Source organism: Chrysemys picta, chromosome 7, assembly GCF_011386835.1.
Source record: "Chrysemys picta bellii isolate R12L10 chromosome 7, ASM1138683v2, whole genome shotgun sequence".
Classification (NCBI taxonomy): domain Eukaryota; kingdom Metazoa; phylum Chordata; order Testudines; family Emydidae; genus Chrysemys; species Chrysemys picta.
Window position 1 is genome coordinate 69,059,948 of NC_088797.1, and position 21,669 is coordinate 69,081,616.

Consider the following 21,669-nt stretch of genomic DNA (forward strand, 5'->3'; position numbering starts at 1 on the left):
GGCAGGAGCTCGAGGGCTGGATTAAAACATCTGAAGGGCTGGATGTGGCTCCTGGGCCATAGTTTGTCCACCTCTGTGATAAGAGAATAGCAACCCTGGGCACAGAGCCCCAGTGGTATAGATTCCCCATTGTGACGTTCCCCTCTGGTGTTATCTGGACCAGTGATCTGTTAGGTCACTCCAATCCTTGACTCTGGGAGCCAGCCTTACCCTGTTCTGCTGTGGGAACCCCCACTCCTGGGCTGTTCACACACAACCTCTGGCATGTAAGCTGCTCCCAGCTACATGCAACTGAATGACACTACCCAATATCTCTGGTCCCAGACACAACCCTAGGAACCTCTGTCTTGCTGTGTCTAGTTATGCCCACTGGACACTGCAAGCTTATACGAGTTCATCAATTTAACAAAGAAATTGATATGTACCAGGCTTGTTATCCCAAGGAGAGCCTCTGACACGCTTCAAACCAAACACATTGCTTCAGGTAGAATAAACAAACAGATTTATTATCCATAAGGATAGATTTTAAGTGATTATAAGTCAAAACATAACAAATCAGATTTGGTCAAATGAAATAAAAGCAAAACTCATTCTAAACTGAGCTTAACACTTTCAGTGCCCTTACAAACTTAGATGCTTCTCACCATAGGCTGGCTGGTTGTTCTTCAGCCAGGCTCTCCCCTTTGATCAGTGCTTCAGTCGCTTGGTGGTGGTGGTGGTGGTGTCTGTAGATGTAGGTGGGAGAGAGAGAGAGCATGGCAAATGTCTCTCCCTTTTTATCTTGTCCTGTCTTCCCTCTTGGCTCCTGCCCGGCTTCAGAGTCAGGTGAGCATTACCTCATCGCAGTTCCAAACTGACCAAAGGAAGGGGGGTGACTCCCTGAGAGTCTTAATAGATTCTTTTGTTGCTGCCTAGGCCAGCACCCTTTGTTCCTGTGAGACTGGACTGGGTTTGTCCCATCCACGCCCTGATGAGGTGTGAATTGCCCCTCTGCTGCTGGAGAGCTTTTGTCTGGTCTTGCTTTAAGCCATAAGGATACATTTTCAGCCTCATAACTATATACATGAAATTATAACCTATAACATCACTGTAACAATTACGATAACCTCACTATAACAACCATGCTCAGTGCATCATGAGCCTTCCGAAGATACCCAACATGACAAACTTTGCATTGGATACCACACAATCATTTTATAAAGATGAACATGGGGGTGTAGGCTGTTCCCTCGAGGTACATAGCATCACACCCATGGAGAGGGTTATTGTTGTGGTTGGGCACAACTGGGTGGCAGGGGCCAAGGGGAGGCTGAGGAATGTGCTGATTTGGCCCATCTCTGTAGCTGGAGCTCCATCCCCTTGCAGTCATCTTCCTGCAGTTGAACCCCTAAGGAAAGGCAGCAGTGTAAACTGCCCCTGCATTTCTGTTGAGTAAATCCCCACCAAGGGGTAGTGGTTCCTGCGGGGACAGGAAAATGCTCTCTGTATGACCTAGGCTGAATCAAGGCCTGACTAGAGATGAGTTTGAGGCACAAAGTTTAAACCCTGGTCTAGGTTTTCCCAAAGTCTAAGGTCTTTGGACCTAAGGTTTTAGTTTAGATCCATGTTTAGATACATCTGAACCCAAAACAACTGAAAATGATTTTCTTAGAGATTGTGTTTTCTCTGTTACAGGTGATGGAATCATTACCCCTTAAAGCTGCTTGCCCTTGATTGTGGAATTAGTGACTTCATCAACACCGGCAGAACAAACACAGCTCCCCAAGCTTAGAGCCTGGCAGGTAAAAAACTTTCCAGGCAAAAATAAGGAAACATTCATGGTAACTGAAGGCACCTACAAACTGATGATAAAGGACTTGAAACCAACAGGCCAAGTTCATCCCTGGTGTAACTCCAGTATGTTTCCAATTCAAACAATGGAAAGTGGGGGGAGGGGCGCAAAGAAGAGAAATTCTTGGTAGTAAATGTGATTAGATGAAGCAAACAGCAAAGGCACCACTCTAACTGCAGTTCATCATACAATGAGTTTCTTAACAGCTTGGCCATTCAGAGGGCCTGTACTTTGGCTCAGAGCTATGCCAACAAAATAAATCAACTTTACATACACAACTGTCAATCAAAACGGAATCTATAAACCTTGAAGGCTGAACCAGGAGAATAAATTAAAGGGTAGAAGGAAAACGAGGCATGAGTAGGTCGGTAGGATCAGGACAATGAAGAAAAGAAGGAAGGAAGTATTGCTGAACTAATACACAATGTACCTAGGCGTCTTGAATGGAATCGACAAAAGCATTTCTGTAAGCGAGGCTCCTAATGCTGTCACATCCCTCTGGTTTTAATGAGACTAATGGGATCCCCTGGAACTAAAGGGTGAACTGGAATACTTATTTAATTAATTAAATATATGCCCCTCCCACCCACCAGTTGTTATATATAAATATATGTACAACTCACTATGATCCAAATCCTACTGTTCTTATTCAGCTATATTCAATTTGCACTGGGATCAACAGTTTTGACTGGTTGCAGGCTGCTGCATCTGGTCCTGCCAAGTTCTATGCATTAGGGACCATCTGTGAAATAGATTTTACATTTGTGATTGCAGTTTTGTGCACACAAGTGAGGGGGTGGGGGGGACCAGGAGAAGTGGTGAGTGGAATGATGAACAGACTTCCTCCCTCATGCTGATACGAAGGCTGACAGACTCTGAAAAGAGGCCTGTTTGTCAAGAGACCTGTAGAATAGAGGGGCAAAGCTTGGACTGTAGGAGTCCACTGCTAGCCACAAAGTGGACCACGCTGTTCCTTGAGTATGCTCACAATGGCATGACTTCAGCAATGCCAGCCTGTAAATCAACTGTAGGCACAGAGCTACCTTGGAAAGAATATTCTGTTGTCTTCCCTTCATATACTTACGCCACATACCTCATCATGGTATCAAGGCACCTAATACACGTATCCTAGCAGCTGAAAATTTGTCTGATATTTAGGTTAGCAGTTATTTGACAGTCTTCTTAAGAGGGATGAAGGAGCAACAGCCGAAAAACAGGCAGTATCTATTTGCAATTCTGTGTTAGACTTTCATGAATGAAGTAGTGTTTTCCAGTGTTGCCAACTCTGACAATTTTATCATTAGTCTTATGGTATTTGGCATTTTTCTTAAAGTCCCAGCTTCTAGAGTCATGTGAATATGTGAGAATCTCACTTGTACATTTCTGGTCCTCAGAGTTGTGGAGGAAATCGTGAGAACATGATCTCAATGCACCCGCAAAAGACTCAGAAACTAGATGGCAAATTAAAAGAATCCAAAATATTTATTTTTTAAAAAAATATCTCATCACTTAGAAGCCAATCTCTTATTGTTGAGAGACTTGACTCATCAAAGTTTAGGGCTGGCAATATTAGATGTATTGCTAGACTAATCTCAGCAAACATGATCATTTGAGCTGGTCAAAAAAAATAGGGTGTGGTTGGGATCATGAAAAATATTGCCAAACAGAATTAATTTTTCCCCTTAAATCAGAAATTTTAAAATTGAAAAAAATTTCACTAGCTCAGTAATTGGTTAAAAATGGAGGGAACATTTTGTGAAAAAGTCAAAAATGCCCTGATCTGTTTGTAAAATTGTTAATCAAACATTTCATAATTTCAAAACTTTTGACCAGTTCTAATGCGCACATTTGGCTAACTTAATTATTACTCCAAAACATGTTATTTGTTTTAAAATGTGCAATGAAGAAGTGATTGATTTATGTCACAAATTGCTTAGAGACTGTTTAAAAACTTCTATTTTTATCTTTTGTTGATAGCCATCAGTGTACTTTGTGTTGTATAAAACAGGGACAGACACAGGCCTTGCCCACAGAGCTTACAGGCATACTAGCTTCAATGGAATTACTCACGTGGATAAAGTGTGTGCGTGTATGCAGGACTGAAGCATAACATTCCAATACTGCCAAAACATATTACCCAGAGTAGTGCTTTAGTAAGAGTAATCACATTGATATCGGGGGCAGCAGACAGAGGTTATTAAGGGCTAGTCTACACTGGCAACACTAAAGCGCTGCTGTGGCAGCGCTTTAACGTTCCTTGTGGTCGCGGCACAGCACTGGGAGAGAGCTCTCCCAGTGCTCTAAAATAACCACTTCCACGAGGGGCGTAGCTACTGGTGCACTATCTCCTAGCGCTGGTGCACTGTCTACTCTGGTGCTTTACAGCGCTGAAACTTGCTGCCATCAGGGGGGTGTTTTTTCACACCCCTGAGCGAGAAAGTTGCAGAACTGTAAATTGCCAGTGAAGAGAAGCCCTAAAAGTAGTAAGCATTGCTCCCAGTACAAATTCAGGATTGGACCTGTAATGATAAAATTGGTGTCCATATTGTAAAACAAATGCATGGCATTCCATCCCATTATTTGGAAATACTTGATGTAACCCATCTGTATTTATTTTGTTAATATGTAATTGCACTTTTATTTTTCTTAGCTACATGTATCATAAATACTTTGTCAGACACAGATTGTGAAACCCTAAGTAACACCATATTCCAAAAATATCTGTGTTGATTTCAGTGGAAATGCTCATGCTGTAAAGTATTATCAGTATGAGGATGGAATTCACAACCTGGCTCTTCATGAAAATTCGTGAATGAAAAACCTTGATTGTCATATCAAAGTTAATAAGCAGAGCTGGTCAAATGTTCTGAATTGGAACAAAAACAAATTTCAAAATTGCAGAATTTCCCACAAAATGGAAATTCCAGTTCCTGCACAGCTTTTATGAATTAGGATTTAAATAATGTGTTTAATCCTGTTTTATTGTAGTGTGGAGGAAAGCTCCCATTGACTTCAATGAAAGCAAAATCATTAAATTAAGGACCAAATTCTGCCTCAGATGGGAAACATACATGCATGTTTGTAGGCATGGAGGCAGAATGCTCGTATAGCCAAGGGTTCAGGATTCAAAGAAATCCAGCATGGAGTTTTGCACTAAGCAACCCCAAAATCCCATGAGCATGTATTTTATGGAAATTTATTGTGATAAAAAGCTTCACAAGAAAATCTGAATTTTGATCTAAGGGGGAGAATTTATTTAAACTCTTTGAGAAAGTTTAAATAAACTGCTTGCTAGGTTCGCTGGAACACTGGGGGAAGGCAGAAGGAATTTTCTCACAACAAACACTTTGGGATTGTTTAACTAAACTATTGTGCCTGTGGCATGATTTAAGTTACTTTTTTATTTAATACAATTTGTGTTATTCTCTGTGTAATAGGTCCTGGTCCGAAACCATCTCTGGTTTGACTTCACTGACTTCAGTGGAATTACATCAAGGATGAATTCGGCCTCGTGGTGTTTTTCATAGATTATTTATTTGCCTTGGAAACCAGAATTGCCTACAATTAGCTCTCGATCAATTCTAAAAATATTGGCATCCAGCTTGAAAAAAGCAACTAAAAGCTAAGCTGAAGAATTCCAGCTTGTGTTTGTACCTGTCAGCCAAAAGTAGTGCAACTATGATAGTGGTTTCAACTGATAATTCTAGCAGAAATGAGCTGGCCTCTGAACTGAGTGAATGAAAATTAAGACGCAGCACATGCACACTAACAACCTAAATTCTCCACTCAGAGATGTGTGGGAACTCCCAGGCATTTGTATGTCAGACATGGGGCCGGTTCTAGGCACCAGCAAACCAAGCACGTGCTTGGGGCGGCACATTCTCAGGGGCGGCATTCCGGCCATCCTTTTTTTTTTTTTTTGCTTTTTTGCCTAGAGCCAGCCCTGGCAGCAGCAGCGTGTCCTGCGCAGGGGGCGCCCTGGGGCCACTGCGGTTTGTATCAGGGAGCAGCGCCCGCACCTTGTGGCCGGGCCGGCTCCGAGCGCAGGACACTCGGGCTGGGGGCCACCCCACGGGGCACATGGAGCCGCTTGCAGGTGCTACAGGGTGGCCGCCCCCCAGCGCCACAGCCAGGGCTGGGCGAAGCGGCCCGAGCCGCCCAGGGGCTGCGGCAGGGCAGCAGCAGCAGCGGGGGCATAGAGGGGACCGGTGCCCAGGGCGCTGCCTTGAGGGGCCCGCATCCCACTCTCTGGGGCTCCGCTCCCTCTGGGGCTGCCCTGCCTCTTCAGCCCCCTGCTGGGGTGGTCCCCCCGGCTCTGCGCTCCCGCAGGACACTCGGGCTGGGGGCCACCCCACGGGGCACATGGAGCCGCTTGCAGGTGCTGCAGGGTGGCCGCCTGGGCTGAGGCGCGACCAGGGAGCCTGATCCTGCTGGCTGGAGGCGAGGGGGGAGCAGCCAGAGTCAGCACTGGCGGGGAGAGAGAGAGAGCCCAGTGCTGGGGTGCAGGTGGGGGAGGACACTGGGAGGGGGGGGGAGAGCCCAGGGCTGGGGTGGCAGGGGGGTGCGGGGGGGAGCCCAGGGCTGGGGTGGGGGGGGCAGCCAAAAATTTTTTTGCTTGGGGCGGCAAAAAACCTAGAGCCAGCCCTGGTCAGACAGAGAAGTGGTATTTTTAATATATAGACTTGGCTTAGAGCTAGTCTGTCCTCCTGTACATATGTATACATTATGTTTGACTTCACTGCAAGTTGCTCATGGCTGTCTGAAGGTGGGGAATTTATCCCTACACTGTGAGAATTCTCATTTCAAAATCTGAAATATAAGGGGTTTTTTTAAATCACAAGAAAGGGATAAGAGGCTGAAAGAGAGATGGTGTTGGCCCATAAATGAACTAATGACCTGTGGAGGTCAGTTGACATTGTAAGGCAAACAGTACCATCCATCATAAGCCCAAAAGATATTTCAGTATGCTTTCAATGTACTTCAGGACGACATGGACCAGCCTTATGAAAACTGGGATAGTGGTATCCAGGTCACAGGCTGTTCAAATTACAGTTGGTCAAAAAATTGTAAAAAAAAAGTGGGGGAATGAATTTCCACAAAAACATTCAGACAATTTTTTTCATTTTCATCAAAAATTCACATTTTAAAGTTTCCTTTCCAGCTGTAGCTAAAATAAACCACCTCATGATGGCCTTGACCCTGAAAACATCTAGTCTAGTGATTCCCTGAGATGTATCCAGAAGGGAAAGATACATGTCGCAAGATCCAAGCATGTGGCACTGGATTCTAATCTCATTTACATCAGTATAAATCCAGAGTAACATCACTGAGGCCTATGGAGTTACTCTGGATTTACACCTCCCAGTGTAACCAAGAGGAGAATCTGATTAGTGTTGGTTGGAAATCTTTTTTTGTTTTTGTTTTTGTTTTCTGTAAAAAAAGATGGAAACATTTTTTTTTCATTTTCTTCTAATTTTTTGGAGTGGGGGAGAGGAGAGGAGGGGCCTTTTCATCAAAAACCTAAAAACCTGGCTGGGGAGGAAATCTTTTGGGGTTTTCAACAAAAACCTAAAAAAAAAATGATGAAAATGGAAGCTTTTTTGCTCATATTTTCCATTTAATTGAAAGGCCATTTTTCTGTAGAAAAACAGGTGTTGGTGGCAAATTTTTGACCAGCTCTAAATCTGACTCATAATTCACACAAATAAAACAGTGCTAAGCTGAAATTCAGGAATGAGGGAGCTAGTGAGAACCCCAGTTCACACATGTGTTCCCTTTCCCATGAGATTACATTCAAGGACAGCTGTAATTTGAAGAGGAAGGATGTTCCAGTGGTTAGATTGCTAGCTTGGGACATGGGAGAGTTGGATTCAATTCTCTGGCGAACCACAGACTCATCTTGGACAAGTCATTTAGTTTCTCTGTGTCTCAGTTCCCCCTCTGTGAAATGAGGATAATAGCACTGCCCACCCTCACAGGGAATGGTGAGGACAAATATATTAAAGATTAGGAGGTTTTCAGACACATAAATGTAACGATACCAAGGCCCCAGTTCAGCCAAGTTTTGAAGGGATTCAGTGACTTGTGTGTGCTAGCTCAGATGCTTAAAGTTGTGCACTTGCTTAAGTGCTTTGCTGGACTGGCCCCCAATTGTTGTAGTAAAGAAAGAGTCTGCTTTCACCCCCATGTATGCAAATGGTACTTTTCTTCATCAAAATAAATATTTGTTAAAAATACATGCTGAAAATAAACAACGTGGAGCTAATTTGGCACTCAGCTGCACCAGCATAAATCTGGCGTGACAGCCATGTAGCTGAAAGCAGAACGTGCTCCAGTGTGTTCAACTAATTCATATTTCTGCCTGGGCTTCTACTGGATGCAAGAATTAAACAGTAACTGCATGATTTAGGAACCCTCCTTCGTAGCCTGCCACATGTACTGATGAAGAAATGAAGCTTTGAGAGTATTTCTCATTAAAAGACATCTTTTAGCAAAAGATTTGGATTTGATGTGTACTGCTTTTCTAGTACCCAGCGCTGAATGCTCTGCAGCTTATTACGACAACAGTGCTAACGGAAATCTGCTTTTGAGCCATTGATTACCATCTCTCCCCTTCGCTTGCTCTCTTTACCTGTCTTTCTTTCCTCTGTTGCCTGAGGGCACAGTTGGCTTTCTGAATGCACTTCCTTTTTCTGGGGATGCTTTGATTGCATCTCCTATTACTAAGGGGTGGGGGGAAACGCAGCAAGGGGTGTGAGCGGATTTGTTTTTACGTTGTGGTCTTTTAGTGAAATGAAAGTCATTTAAAAAAAGAAAACATCAAGAGGCTGCAGCTCCTGTAAAAGCCATTCCATGGCAGCTGAGTGCATCTGCTTTTTCTCACCTCTAAAGCAAATCAATATGGCTTTAACTGATTTCCCTGCTGTCTAGTTTTCTTATGTTGCACTGCTGCCATTCCAGTCATTCTATTAGCTGGTCATTCCTACCTCCTCTTTTCACCCGCGTGCTCTCTCTCTCTAGCTCCTCCTCTTGCCTTCTCTTACTTAGGCACACACACACACACACACACACACACACACACAAATAGTGGAGTTCACTTTTGCTTTCACACGTGATTCTCTTTCTCTCACATACCCTTTCTACACACACATACACACACCATATTGCCCAGCTGAGCTGTTTGCAAAACATCTGCTTATCAGGAGTTTTTCTTCCAGTGTTGTAGTTAATGATGAAGTGCTAATGCTTCCTGGTGCTTCTGTACGGCAAATGTTTTCTAGCTTTAAAAAAAAAAAAAAAATCCATGACATGTCTGAGTGCGCTCTGCTCTTTTTATCTTTTTCCCACCCCATAGGAGCAGGAATTGTTGAGAGTAAACATGTCACTATTACTATAAAGGAAAGGCCACCCAAAATTCTGATTGAGCATGGACTGAAATGCCAGTAAACTCAATTCAGAACAGCATTGTTACTGTCCCATTGTTCTAGACACTGCATAATTTTGGATATGGTTTGTTCTGATCACTGATTGTATAAGACACCCTCAGAAGTGCTTATTTGTCATCTAAGGATAGTGATTTACAAGTGATATGTCCCAGGGAAACGGAAGCTCCAGGAGTACAGTGAGTTCAGCTCAACAGTCCCCTGAATCCCCTTATCACCTCAGTGCTGCACATAAACACATTAGCTGTTTATTCCATGCAGAATTCTTTAGTTTACCAATTCGAACCTCTCTAGGTAGTATAATCATATCCTTTTTTAAAGTTTCATATATTTCTCTCTCACTTTTTTTCTCCATTAATTGATGCTTTTATCTGACCATTCACGCTCTTAAAGTAGTTAGGAGATAATTATATGGGTCTGATTAATTTATACTGTCCTCTGCATTTGAGTGGCTTGCTGGAGGTAAGAATTCAGACTATACCAAGGTGCACATATGGGAGGGGGGAAATGTCTGGTGTTACAATGTATTGTCAAAGAAAGCAGGTGTCACTTTTGTGAAAGGGACAAGAAGATTTTGCAAAGCTTTGTAAAATAAATAGAGGATCCAAGTTCAAAAGTTCATAATTTGGTAAAGAAAGCAGAAAGCTATCTTTCTGCCAAGGAAAAGTGGAGAGGTCAGCTTAGGATACCTGCCTACACACACTGTGTAGCAGTTTACTCCACCGGAAGCACCGCTGAAGTGAACAGGACTGCTTTTGGAAGTGTACATCTCAACCTGTCAGGGCCCAAATGGGTATGCTAATATATGTGGCAAAGGCCCAAAACGAAGAACGCAAAAATAATTCATGCAGATCCCTTCTTTTAGTGTCAATGTCTCTAACCTCAGTTTCATGACGTTACATTTCACATATAAAGGATTTTCCCCGGCAGGAGTGAGGGAATGGCAAATATGTGTGGAATGAAGGTAATTTTGGGATTAACATGGGTGACTTCCCTCAAGTGCAGTACACTTGAGAAGTATGTTGTGTAATAAGATGCTATTCCATGTCAGTAAAGGGAGCAGAATCTAGACCTCAGTTAGCTGCTCTTTTACAATAGCATGCATTAGCCAACATACTCTTTCACTAGAGAAGTCACAGAAAGACTGCAATTAGTATTTGGTTACTTTAGAAAAATACCAACACCTCCACCAAAAAAAAAAGGTGCAAACTTCTGACTTGGCTTTAGTCCCTCAGTTTTTTTCCTGCAAATATTTGTTTGCCTGTCGGCAAGACTTTTTTCTAATCTTCTGCCGTTGTTCCAGAAATAGTGTTGGCCTCTCAAAGCATGTCAAAACACCTTAAAGTAGTTTTTTCTCAGCCAAACAGGGTTTGCTTACCTTGTGTATATGTGTTATTTTTAGATCAGTGATTAAGTTAACATAGCTACCATTAGTGCATCGACTGGTCACCCAACTCCATTATGCAATGTTGATGTTCAGCCTTTGTTGACAGAATTAATATTACACAGCAGATCATTACTGTTTCTGGCTAACTGAGGTAGCATGTATTTTTATTTTGGGAGCCATGTGAGTATTTGATGGGGTGAACATGATACATCAGGAAAAGGAAAGGGACCATGAGACAAGGAAATAATAGGTTGTAACAGCCAAGGGGATTGCTAACATATAGAACGTGGGAAAATATAGGTATATTTCATCCCCAGTTCCATAAAAGTTGTTGTGTCATTGCTTTCACTAGTGTGTCTGTGCGTGGTTATTGGTTTCATTGCACTTGGGTCATAAATGAAAGCCATCTAATGGTAATGACCATGGTGCCCACCCTAATCATGCATTTGAAATATGAATAAAAATAATTTATGTCATGTGACTGCTTTTTAACTAGCTGCTTTCAAGACTTTAGATCAGGATTATAAAAGACGTGCATTTATAAATTATTAGCCTTGAGCACATAAGCACCATATACTATGGGGAGCACTTTTGTAGCACTTTAAATTAATTTATTGTTATTCATTCCAGCTGTCTGTGATGTAAACCTTTGGCTATAAATTTGTACCATCATCCAACACACCATTAAACTAAAGTGGTGCCTGTGCTAGAGCATATAATAAAACATATGAATAAGATTTCTGTGGGGACACTTTTTTAGCTCTCCTCTCAGTTAATGACACCAGAAAAGTGAGCTAGCCTAGTCACCTTATAACTATTCATTCATTAAAAACCGGCAGGGCAGGGGGAGCGTTCTGATTGGTACTTTTATTGAATTCTGACTTGATGTTTTTCCTTTGCCAGATTGTTTCAATTCAAACCTATCTGAAGTGAAGGACTTTGGCAGAATCCGTCATGAAGTCACGGGCTAATACTGCCAGAGGCTTTTGTCTGACCTGAACATTTCAGTAGTGGAAATAGCTCCTGACCATTGACTCACAGAACAATAAGAGCAAAACAGCTTTACTGCTCTTATCTCCTCCCTCGGAGAACATTCCTCCTGCTCCAGACCCCCACCGGGATGACAACCCTCTGTCTGCATGACTGATATCCAGCATGTCTTAATCTACCAAACCACATAGCTGTATCCAACACTGGCCCATTGGGATATGGTTCCTTAAACCTCAAAGCAAATTGCAATCGCACAATAGCATGTCAGGTATATTTAGAAGCAGCTGATGCCCTCTCCCTTTCTCCCCCATCTCTCTCTCTCTCTCTCTCTCTCTCTCTCTCTCACACACACACACGCGTTACATTATCCTGTGGTTTAGTAATCCAGGAATCCCGCAAATGAGTGAATCAGTGACATTTTTTGTCAGAGTTTGTGAAATGTAACTGCCACGGACTTGTGCAGAACACTCGCAGTTTTCATTGACTGCAAATATGAGTTGCAGTTGCTCAGAACTTCTTGGACTCAGACCTTTAATCCTGATATAAATATATAAACATAGAAACAAATATATTTACACCCTTCTGGTAAGAACTGTAAACTAATTTAGTAGTTCGTAGCTCGTAGTGCCAGATTTGCAGCCAGTGGAAAGTGGCACAGCCCTTTGATTTACACCAGTGAAGGATCTGTTTCATATGTCTGAAATCTAGATCTCGCTAGCCTATTAGCAGGGTATTTTTAAAAGGGTGGTTGGGGTCCCAGCATTGAACAAATATTTTGATTATAACTCATCTTGTGAATGTAAAGATGGGTTTGAAACATGAAGTTCAGCTCCATCTCTGATGCTGACCTTGCCCCAACGTTCAAAGGTCTTTGGATCTGGGAATTTAGTTTGGGATCATCTCTAATAAATCCAAACAAAGAATATCTGAACTACTTGTCAAATTGTGGTTGTCCTGAGTTAGACCAAAGCTGGAATTCACATGTGAATTAGCACTTTGGCTATTGGGCAAAGGAAAAATACTGTCGATCCCAGAAGGTTTAGCATCCAGAAGCTGGGCTGGTTATCTGAACTAAGCAAAATTTTGAATCATATTCAGCCATGACTCCAAGGAAGTAACCTGCATACACAAGGCTGAATTTGGCTCTCCAGAATTGATCCAGAAATCTCAAGCTTACAGGAGCTCTTTCAAGATTCCCGGTACTTTGTGAATGCATTCAACCCATAAATAACCTTTTTTTCATTCTATTTTGGCATGTCCACTGCCAGATCCTGCAAGTCAAGAGCTGCACAAGAATGAAAGATAACCGGGAGGCAGAGAGAGAAATCAGGACAGGGACAGTTCTGTGGCTACATCTAGGTTATGAGCTAGGGGTGTGATTTCCCCTGCTCATGTACACATACGCTAGCAGTCATTGAGCTAGCATGAGCATAAATGGCAGGGTAGCCACAATAGCATGGCTCACAGCAGTGGAGGCACAGCTTAGCTAAACCAAGTATGTACCCATAGGGTTCAGGCGTGTGTGTACTCGTTATGGCTAAGCTACTGTTACCCGTGCTACCGCAGCAACACTACTATGTAAGCTTGTGATAGCTCGCATCAAGCTAGTACAAGTATGTGCGCACAAGCAGGGGAATCACACCCCTTGCTCATAGCATAGATATAGCCCAGGTTGTGTGACCATGTTACACCTATCTCTGACCAAAACATGAACAGATATTGTCTTGCTCGCCTTTTATTAGTTGCGCTGAGAAGAAAGAGGAGTACAGTTCTGACACAATCTGCTGCTCTGATTTATGTCTGTGTAACGGATGCAGGGGCATTACCAGCAAACAAGGGGTTAAGCTCAGTTCAGCTGCTCCCTTACCTGCACAGGTGCTTAGGACTAGGACTGTAAATTGGTTGCTTTAAAAGCACTGGGGTTGAGTATATTTTGTGGAAGGCTGGCCAGTTTGTATGCAGTTGTCAAGCTAGGTTTAGCCTTAAGGTAGGGAGTGGCTATTCTGTTTATGATAACTTATTTGGCTTTCTTGTTTAGCTATTATCTCTAGAAAAAATGTTTTTGCTGGTTGTAGCTGTGTTGGGGTGTTTCTTCCCTTCTCCTGAGTCATTCCATCCTCCTACAGTATGCTTTGGATCCATGCACTTTCCACATTCAGGGTTTCAGTTTGTGTACAAAAAGGCATACCGTAGATAAGACAGTTGATTCAGTTTGCATCAGAATCACCAACTTTTAGTATATGTGCTGTCAAAGCCCAACCCCACTCTTTCTGGTAAAATGGTGGTGGTGGTGGTTTTTGTTTCAACTTCCTGAATTTGGCACAAAGGAAGAAAACTCAGTAACTTGCCAAAAATAAATAAATAAATGTGTAATTATAATCAAAGCCACTTTTTTAAATTCACTGTTTAAAATGAACTGATCACCAGGTGTAATTATGATGTCCTGAAACTTAAAATACTGAAGGGTAAGTTTAAAAAAATAAGTATGTAGGCCCACTTCTTAGAGGGTTTCCTTAGAGGAAAATGACTTTGAGAGACTGGAAATCTCTGGGTTCAATTCCTACCTTTGCCACAGATTTTCTATGTTCCCTTTGGCAAATTGCTTCAACTATCTCTGCCTTAGTCCTCCCTCTCTAAGATGGGGAAAATGCTTCCTCTGTGTGTCTTTCTATTTTGCCTGTAAGCTTTTGGGAGTAATGATTCCCTTAATCGTGTGTATGTACAGCTATTTTGGTTAGGGTCTCCAGATCTATTTGTAGCACAAATAAGAAATAGTGGCCCTTTTCAATTTCCAGACTCAGACAAATTGCAGTCATATGCCATGATTTCTGTCTTTCCCTCTCTCTGTGTTTCAAAGATCCTATCCTAAGCTGCTGTTATAATAACTACCCCATACTACCTAAGAGCCCCGGGGTGGCCTAGGACCCCAGTGGGCTGGGTGCCGAACAAACACAGCACAAGGAGTTGGTTCCTGACCCAAAGAGCTTCCAGTCTAAGTCTAGGACAACAGATAATAGGGAGGCAGATGGGGAGTACAAGGAAACCATGAGGCAATACTGGTTAGAGGAACAGGCATGCACTAGAGAAGGATTGCCATGGCAGTTATATGCTGGTGGTGTTACAGCTGTCAGAATGCATTTTGAGCCCTACTTCTGCAGCAAGCTCTCCTGGAGTCTCTGCTAGGGAATGTTAATTACAGGAATGCAGTTTCTTGTTTTCTGGGATATCATAACTATTAATGTGCATCATGTGGAAAACACTTTTATATTCTTTTTATTAAAGATTGATACAAGCAAATTGCAGTGTAAAGTATGCAATACAAAAATGAAAAGGGCTTTTTTTACTGGGGTCTTTGGAATAAAAGTTGAATGTTGATACATTCATCTTGCTAATCTAATGATAGGCCCTCATGCTTGTTTGTCATTATGGAAACAATTAAAAATGGCTGCCCCCACACATAGTAGAAAAAAGCAATTAGCAATCCAGTGTATTGTATGTCAATAGGATGATGCAAACACTCCTAGATTCACCATGAGATATGGAGTGACGGGAGGAGTCTGACAGTATGTGGAGACCATTTTGAATTGGAGGGAGGGGGGGGTTAATCTGTTTTATTTAAATCTAGAAAATGTTTAGCTCTAAGAAAACTGCTCCATTCTCCAGCAGGAAGCTGAGTCTGCAATCAGGGAGGAATTCCACTACCACTGTTGTCTTATAGGATCAAAAAGAGGTCATGAATTACTTCCTACAGTCAAGTTTACCCTTTGCTTACTAGTAGATTTTTAGGTGGTTTCCTCAGAGGTTTCATGCAGGCAGGTCTAGGGATATTAGCAATATTAGTTTTAATCCTGCTGCAAAAGATGCTCAGGTTCAGATTTTGAAAGATATTTAGGTGCCTGAAGATGCAGATAGGTACCTAGGTGCTGTTTAAAATGATAAAAGTCCTAACTCCTTAAAAAGTCAGCCACAAGATTTCAACTGCTCCTTCAGCTTCTCTCACCCAGTCTGTTCTGAGTTTTGATGTGTTCTGAATCTCTCCCCTATGCACCCACCCCCAGTCGCAATACCCTGTCAAATCCTCTGTCACATGGTGCTGGGCAGAGGCTAATAGGTTATGTTTTAGGTGTAGCTTCTTACAGCTGACTTAAGTGGCGGACTCTGTCACGTTACACTCTTTATTCTTTATGGAAATATGCTTATGATATGTATATGACATAACTGAGATATACTTTATGCAACATGTCCCATTAGCAAAGACAATGGACTATGAAAGAGCTTAGTCTTCCTGTGGACGCTGCAGATAGCAGCCATTACTCGTAAGCTACAACCCTGCAGAGACATGGGTCTGAGTCACCTGGTACTGGATCCTCCTCTCCCCCCTTGGAATGCCAGTGTTCTTACACTGGGAGACAAAGGGTTCCCACCGTACAGAAGCGGTATATAAGGCAGGGGAGTGACATCATCGTGGTTCTCCTCTGCCTCCCCACCCAAAGAGATACTGAAAAACACCTGGAAGCAAGAACTGAACTGGTGGAGAAGGGTTGAGCCCAGGCTGGAAGGGAGTGGAACTACCTGAAGTTTCAAGCTGTAGGCCAGTCCTGTTGGCTTTCAAGACTCTCTGTAATGTGCCTGTGACAATATTTAGGATGAGAAATTTACTATTTGTAGACAATTTCTTTAGTGAATCAAGATTAGTTTGCATGTTTTGTTTATTTACTTAGTGATCTGCTTTGTTCTGTTTGCTATCTCTTTAACTGCTTAAAACCTGCCTTTTTGAGTTAATAAGATTTATTTATCATTAAACCCAGTTTATGCAATTTCTAACTGGGGTGGGAGGGCAAGGAGCTGTGGATATCTCTCTTCACATTGAGGAAGACGGTGAATTTTTATGAACTTACACTGTGCAGATTTTTCTCTATAGTTCAAGACAGTATTATTTTGGGTTTGTCTCTGAAAAGGGGTGTGCACATGAGTGCTGGGGGAGTCCTCTCTCACAGAGCTGACTTCAGTCTGTATCTGCAGCTGGGTGTGGCCCTACCTATGTGTGTGTGCTGCAAGAGGCCAGAGAGCCTAATTCAGTAGAACGGGGACGGAATCCAGGCTGGTGGAGCAGGAGAGGCTCAGTGAAACCCCAGTACATCAGGTGGCATCCCGGATGTGGGGGTCCAACCCATCACAGACTCATTGACACATCAGTTTAAAAGGGTTTTAACTCAACCCATAACAAGGTTTTATCCAGCTTTAAAAATCTCTGTTCATCCTCAAGCCAAGATGACACTGTCACTTCACATCAAACTGCTATCAGACGGATTCTGTGTTGCTTAGCATGCTAGGGTAGTTATAGCCATAGGCTGAAGCCCTAAGACCTGTACAACAGGCACAGCCCAGCCCATAGGAGGAGAAGGAAAGAGGGGGCTTTGTCACCTTTGCTCTCCTGATTCTGGGTTGCTCCCGGTGCTGAAACTGTTCTGAAGCTTGTCGACACTTAGTGGTGTGGCAGTTAGTGAAGACACTACCTACACCAACAGTAGGGCTTCTCCCATCAACATAGGTACCTCCCCGAGAGGCAGTAGCTATGTTGACAGAAGAAGTTCATCTACACCCAGGGTTAGGTAGCTATACCATAACTACATCACTTAGGGGTGTGGAGTTTCCACTGAGCAACATCACTGTACCAACACAAGTTGATAGTATAGACCAAGCCCTGCTATAAAGCAGGCAGCTTTGCGAGGAGCAGCTCTAAATTACAGCATCTCTGCCAGGACTACCACTGGCACAAGCCAGAATGGCCATAGTGTGATGTGTGTTATAGCCATGCCTCAAACGCCCCTCCATATTCCCTGGCATAACCCCTCTGCTGGAGCTTGTGAGCAGGACTGTGTACGGTCACCTATGGTAACACAGTGCCTGCTTTAGGGAAATTCTCCCTGGTCCCACTGTAGGTGGTTCACGGCCAATGTAGTGAAGAGGGAAAATCTCAGTAATACAGTACAAATTGCTCTCATGGCCATCTTTCATTACCATATATTGCGCATTTCTGAGTTCATCTACAGTATCTTTGGCTTGATCTCTTAATTGTTAGAGGAAAAGGCAGCAGGACAACCATAATGCTGAAGCAGGAAGAGACAGGCATATATGACAGGAATGTAGGAGACAGTGGCACGTAATAAAATGGAGAGATTGAACACTTATACCTTTTATATGAATGCACTGCCACAGGTGTTCTAGGCTGGATTTGTTTTTTTTAAATAAACTTCCCTCAAAATTTTAAATTGTAGGTTAATAGAAAATCTTTTTAAATATATCAAACTATCCAGACATCAAATTATAGTTCTTCAAAGCTATTTGACAATTCTGTTAGGCCATGACGGTGGTCTGGGACAAGTGTCACTGAGATGAAAAATGCATTAAGACAAAATTGAAAGGGAGAGAGAGGACTCTTACAAAATTTAAAATGACTAAAACTCTTACTCCCTTGCTGTAGTGAGACTAGCAAACAAACTGAAAGGCTTTGAGCAGAGATGGGCCCAAGTTGGAGCCAAACTTTTCCAGCAGTTGGGGTTGTTTGGATTAGAGGTTTTAGCTTGGGGGTTATAGAAATAGGAGTCAGCAGCAAAGTTCAGATCCAAAGTTCACCTGCGGTTTATGTAGACAGCATGGGCAAAAGATGTCATCTTTAATTGTAAGCTTCCCTGCCTGATGCATAAGCAGCTGTGAGGGTGCCACCATTTTGTCATTCTGATTCATGAGTCACTGAGGCCTCTCTCCGATGGACAACTTATGCTAGTTTTTCCTGGTTTCCCCCTGTTCTCGCAAACTGAAATAAAGGCCATCGAGGTTGAATGTGTTACTCTTTGTGTGGTAGAACATAATGGGGCCTGACTCGAATTCAGGTGCATAATTCAATGTGCTTCTGATAAGCACTCAAAGGGCTGGAGATGCTTATTACAGTTATATGAACCACTTGCACCAGAAATCTGATTATTCAAAAACACTACAAGAATAGCCTTTATGTTGGCAATTTGGAACGTCTGTTGCTGGACAGAATCTAGAAATGTAAAGACCATGAACACTAAGGAAAAAGTTAGCCAAACTTTTTTGAATGTTAAATGTGGCAATTTGGCTTGAATGTTGGATGCAGATACAGGTACGGGGAGAGGGTTTAATTTTGATCTGACTTTCACCAGTGTCACTTGACTTTGAACGCTGTTACGCCTGACTTACGCTGGTGTAAGTGAGATCAGAATCAACCCCAGAGTTTCAGGCTTCCTTCTCAAGTACCAAAGGGAAATAAGGCCAGCTCACCACATGAGCCATTTCACCAACTAAATCAACAGATTTCCACTAAAACAAAAGCCAACACGTACTTGTATTAGATATTTTTCCAAATACAATTAATGAACTAAACATCAAATCATTTCTTATTCTAATACAAATACTGACACAATGTCCTGCTAATATTTAAAGGAGAGGGACAACAATATTTCATCATAAATCACCTTAATTAATTATATTTGCTCAGATTACTGTACAGTTAGCCATTAAGAATGCCAGTACCATACACTTCATTTTCTCAATACTATTGTGGTAATCAAGATGAGGGTCAAATAAAATAACAAAACCCAGTGAATCAAAACATTTAGGCAAAACTTTATGAATAGGAGTCTAAAGTTAAATATGGACTCAGGAGTCTGATCTTAGATTGTATTTTTGAACATTTTGGCTTTATACTTTGCAAAATTATCATATATAGAGATTTTAGAAGATCCCTCAGCACCAGATACTGTTTCACTATATGAACAATCCCTTTGACAGATAATTATTTTCTAAAGTCTGTTACTAGATTTGAGCCCTGATTAAGCAAGTAACTTAAGCACATGCCTAAATTTAAACAGGTTAATAACCTCAGGTTAACAGAATGTTTTGTCCACAACTGTCCACTAGGAACAGGACTGAGAACTGAACTGGTTTGCTGACAAACTGTGGGATAACACCTTTTAGACAATACTCCATGGTTTGGACTTAAACTGGTAACCTAGGAGTGAGAGGTATTATGTTAGTAATTTCTTAAGCCATCCAGTCGCCCACTCAGGTGTTGTACCAGTTGCTCCTTGTACCAGCACTCTGTACCTATATGGGGGAATGTTGGAAGTCCCACAATAGAAAGTCGAGTAAGTAAACCGTATGTCATCCTTTAGTAGCTTCTGAGAAACAGCTCAGAAAATAAACATGATGAACATATTTATTTTTCAGTATCAGAGTGAGTTCCCTGCAGGAGGTTGAATGAGTGGCAGACACACTGATCACATGACAGAATTTTCGAAGAAACACAATTTGGCTTTCCCACAGGTAGCCCAGATGCTTTGAGAAAAGATGCTTTGAGAAGGGGTGTAGAGAAATCATTGGCCCTGCAGTATTAATTACACTGAATGATGGCCATCACCAACCGCACCAGTGTTATGTTAATCTTTTGGGTAGGCTTTACGGTATTGATGTGATGAATAACACCAGTTTATTAATTTTTTTTTTAATTTGGCTCAGATCTTCAAAGGTATTTAGACACGAACTCCCAATGACTTCAATGAGATTGACACCTAAATACCTTTTAAGGAGCTGGGTGTTTCTCTCTAGTCATCATCAGTGCTGATTAAGCTGAGAAATAAAACCAGGGGCTACAGCTTTTTCCACAAGAGGTGGGATATTAAATCCAGTGTCCTGGCCAAATTCGTGTTCTGCCTAAGTCCTCCCACCCCACCATCCATGTTGAGTATATGCTATTGTATACTTCTATACAGTTGCCATGTTTCACCTCAAAGGAAGTTGCATTTGAGTTTAGTATTTATTTATTTGTATTACAGCTGTGCCTAGAGAGGCTGCAACAGCAAGTGGGGACCCCCTGTGCTAGGCATTGTACAAGCACATAGTAAGAGATAATCTTTGCCCTAAGGAGCTCACATTTTCTCTAGACAAGACAAGTGGTGGAAGGGAAAAGAGACAGACAGAAAATGCAACTCCTCCAAGTTCACTCAACAAGTTCGTTTGTAGAGCCAAGAGTAGAATCTCTTTTCTGCATCACAATCCTGTACCCTAAGTACCACACAATACTGTTTCCCTGGTACAATCATTGCACTGATCCTCATCTATAATCGGCAGGTCATTTTCAGTGAGCACAGCAGTTTGAGGTTCTCTGGGGTACAAGGCACTATGCTAGTATACATTATTTTGCTGGGACTTCCACTTAAGCAGCACAACACAGCACCTTTTTACATGGGGAGGAAAGATTTTAAGTAATGCTTTGTACTTTTTCTTAATGCACGTCAAATAATATGCAGAGAAATAATATATGGACGCAAACCCACTGGTTTTGATTGTGGTTAGCCTGATAGCTCTGGTTTGCTTTAAATGGAAGCTGATGAACAATGGTTTAAGAGGAGAAAAGGAAAATGGCCAGTGCTGAGGTCAATCAACCACTTCCTAGATCCAGCTGTTTTGGTTTATTTTTTTAATTAAGTTTGGCTTAAATTAATGCTGACAGTTTAAAGAGAACCCTTTCACCTATGTAGCTTACTTTACATCTGAAACCAAGTCCTTTCTGTCTGATTGCATTTCGTCACAGGGCTCTCCATTAGGATCCTAACAGCCCACAGCTTCTCCCCATTTTATTTTGTCATCTTTGTGCTCTGCAGTTGCCCTCTGCCCTTTTGTGCCCATTCCAACAGAGCGTTTAAGCCACGGCAGTAAGAAACAAAGTGCCTACTAAATGATCATTCATGCTGCTGGAATGTGAGGTGATGAGGAACTGCTAGACCAGGCACATAGATTGTAGATTCTGGGTCAGATCCTGAATTGGTGTAAATCAGCATTGCTCCATTGAAGTGAGGGGAACAATGTTGGTTTAGGCCCGCTGAGGATCTGATCGACTGTCTTGGGCTCTGGCCAATGGCTGATACTCTGAATAAAGACTAAATCCCACAAAGCCCCTGCTTAGCAGGATATTATACCATGAGGGTAAAAATTCC

General features: G+C 42.2%; 1 long non-coding RNA gene across 2 annotated transcripts in view; it reads left to right on the forward strand.

Moving 5' to 3' along the window:
- The window catches only part of LOC135972887 (uncharacterized), a 39,794-nt gene extending 24,806 nt beyond the window's left edge, over window positions 1-14,988 (forward strand). For both annotated transcript variants that reach the window (XR_010589477.1, XR_010589478.1), the window contains 2 exons: window positions 1,675-1,781; window positions 11,564-14,988. This is a non-coding gene — a long non-coding RNA (uncharacterized LOC135972887). The remainder of the gene's footprint in view (window positions 1-1,674; window positions 1,782-11,563) is intronic.
- The last annotated feature ends 6,681 nt before the right edge of the window (window positions 14,989-21,669 follow it).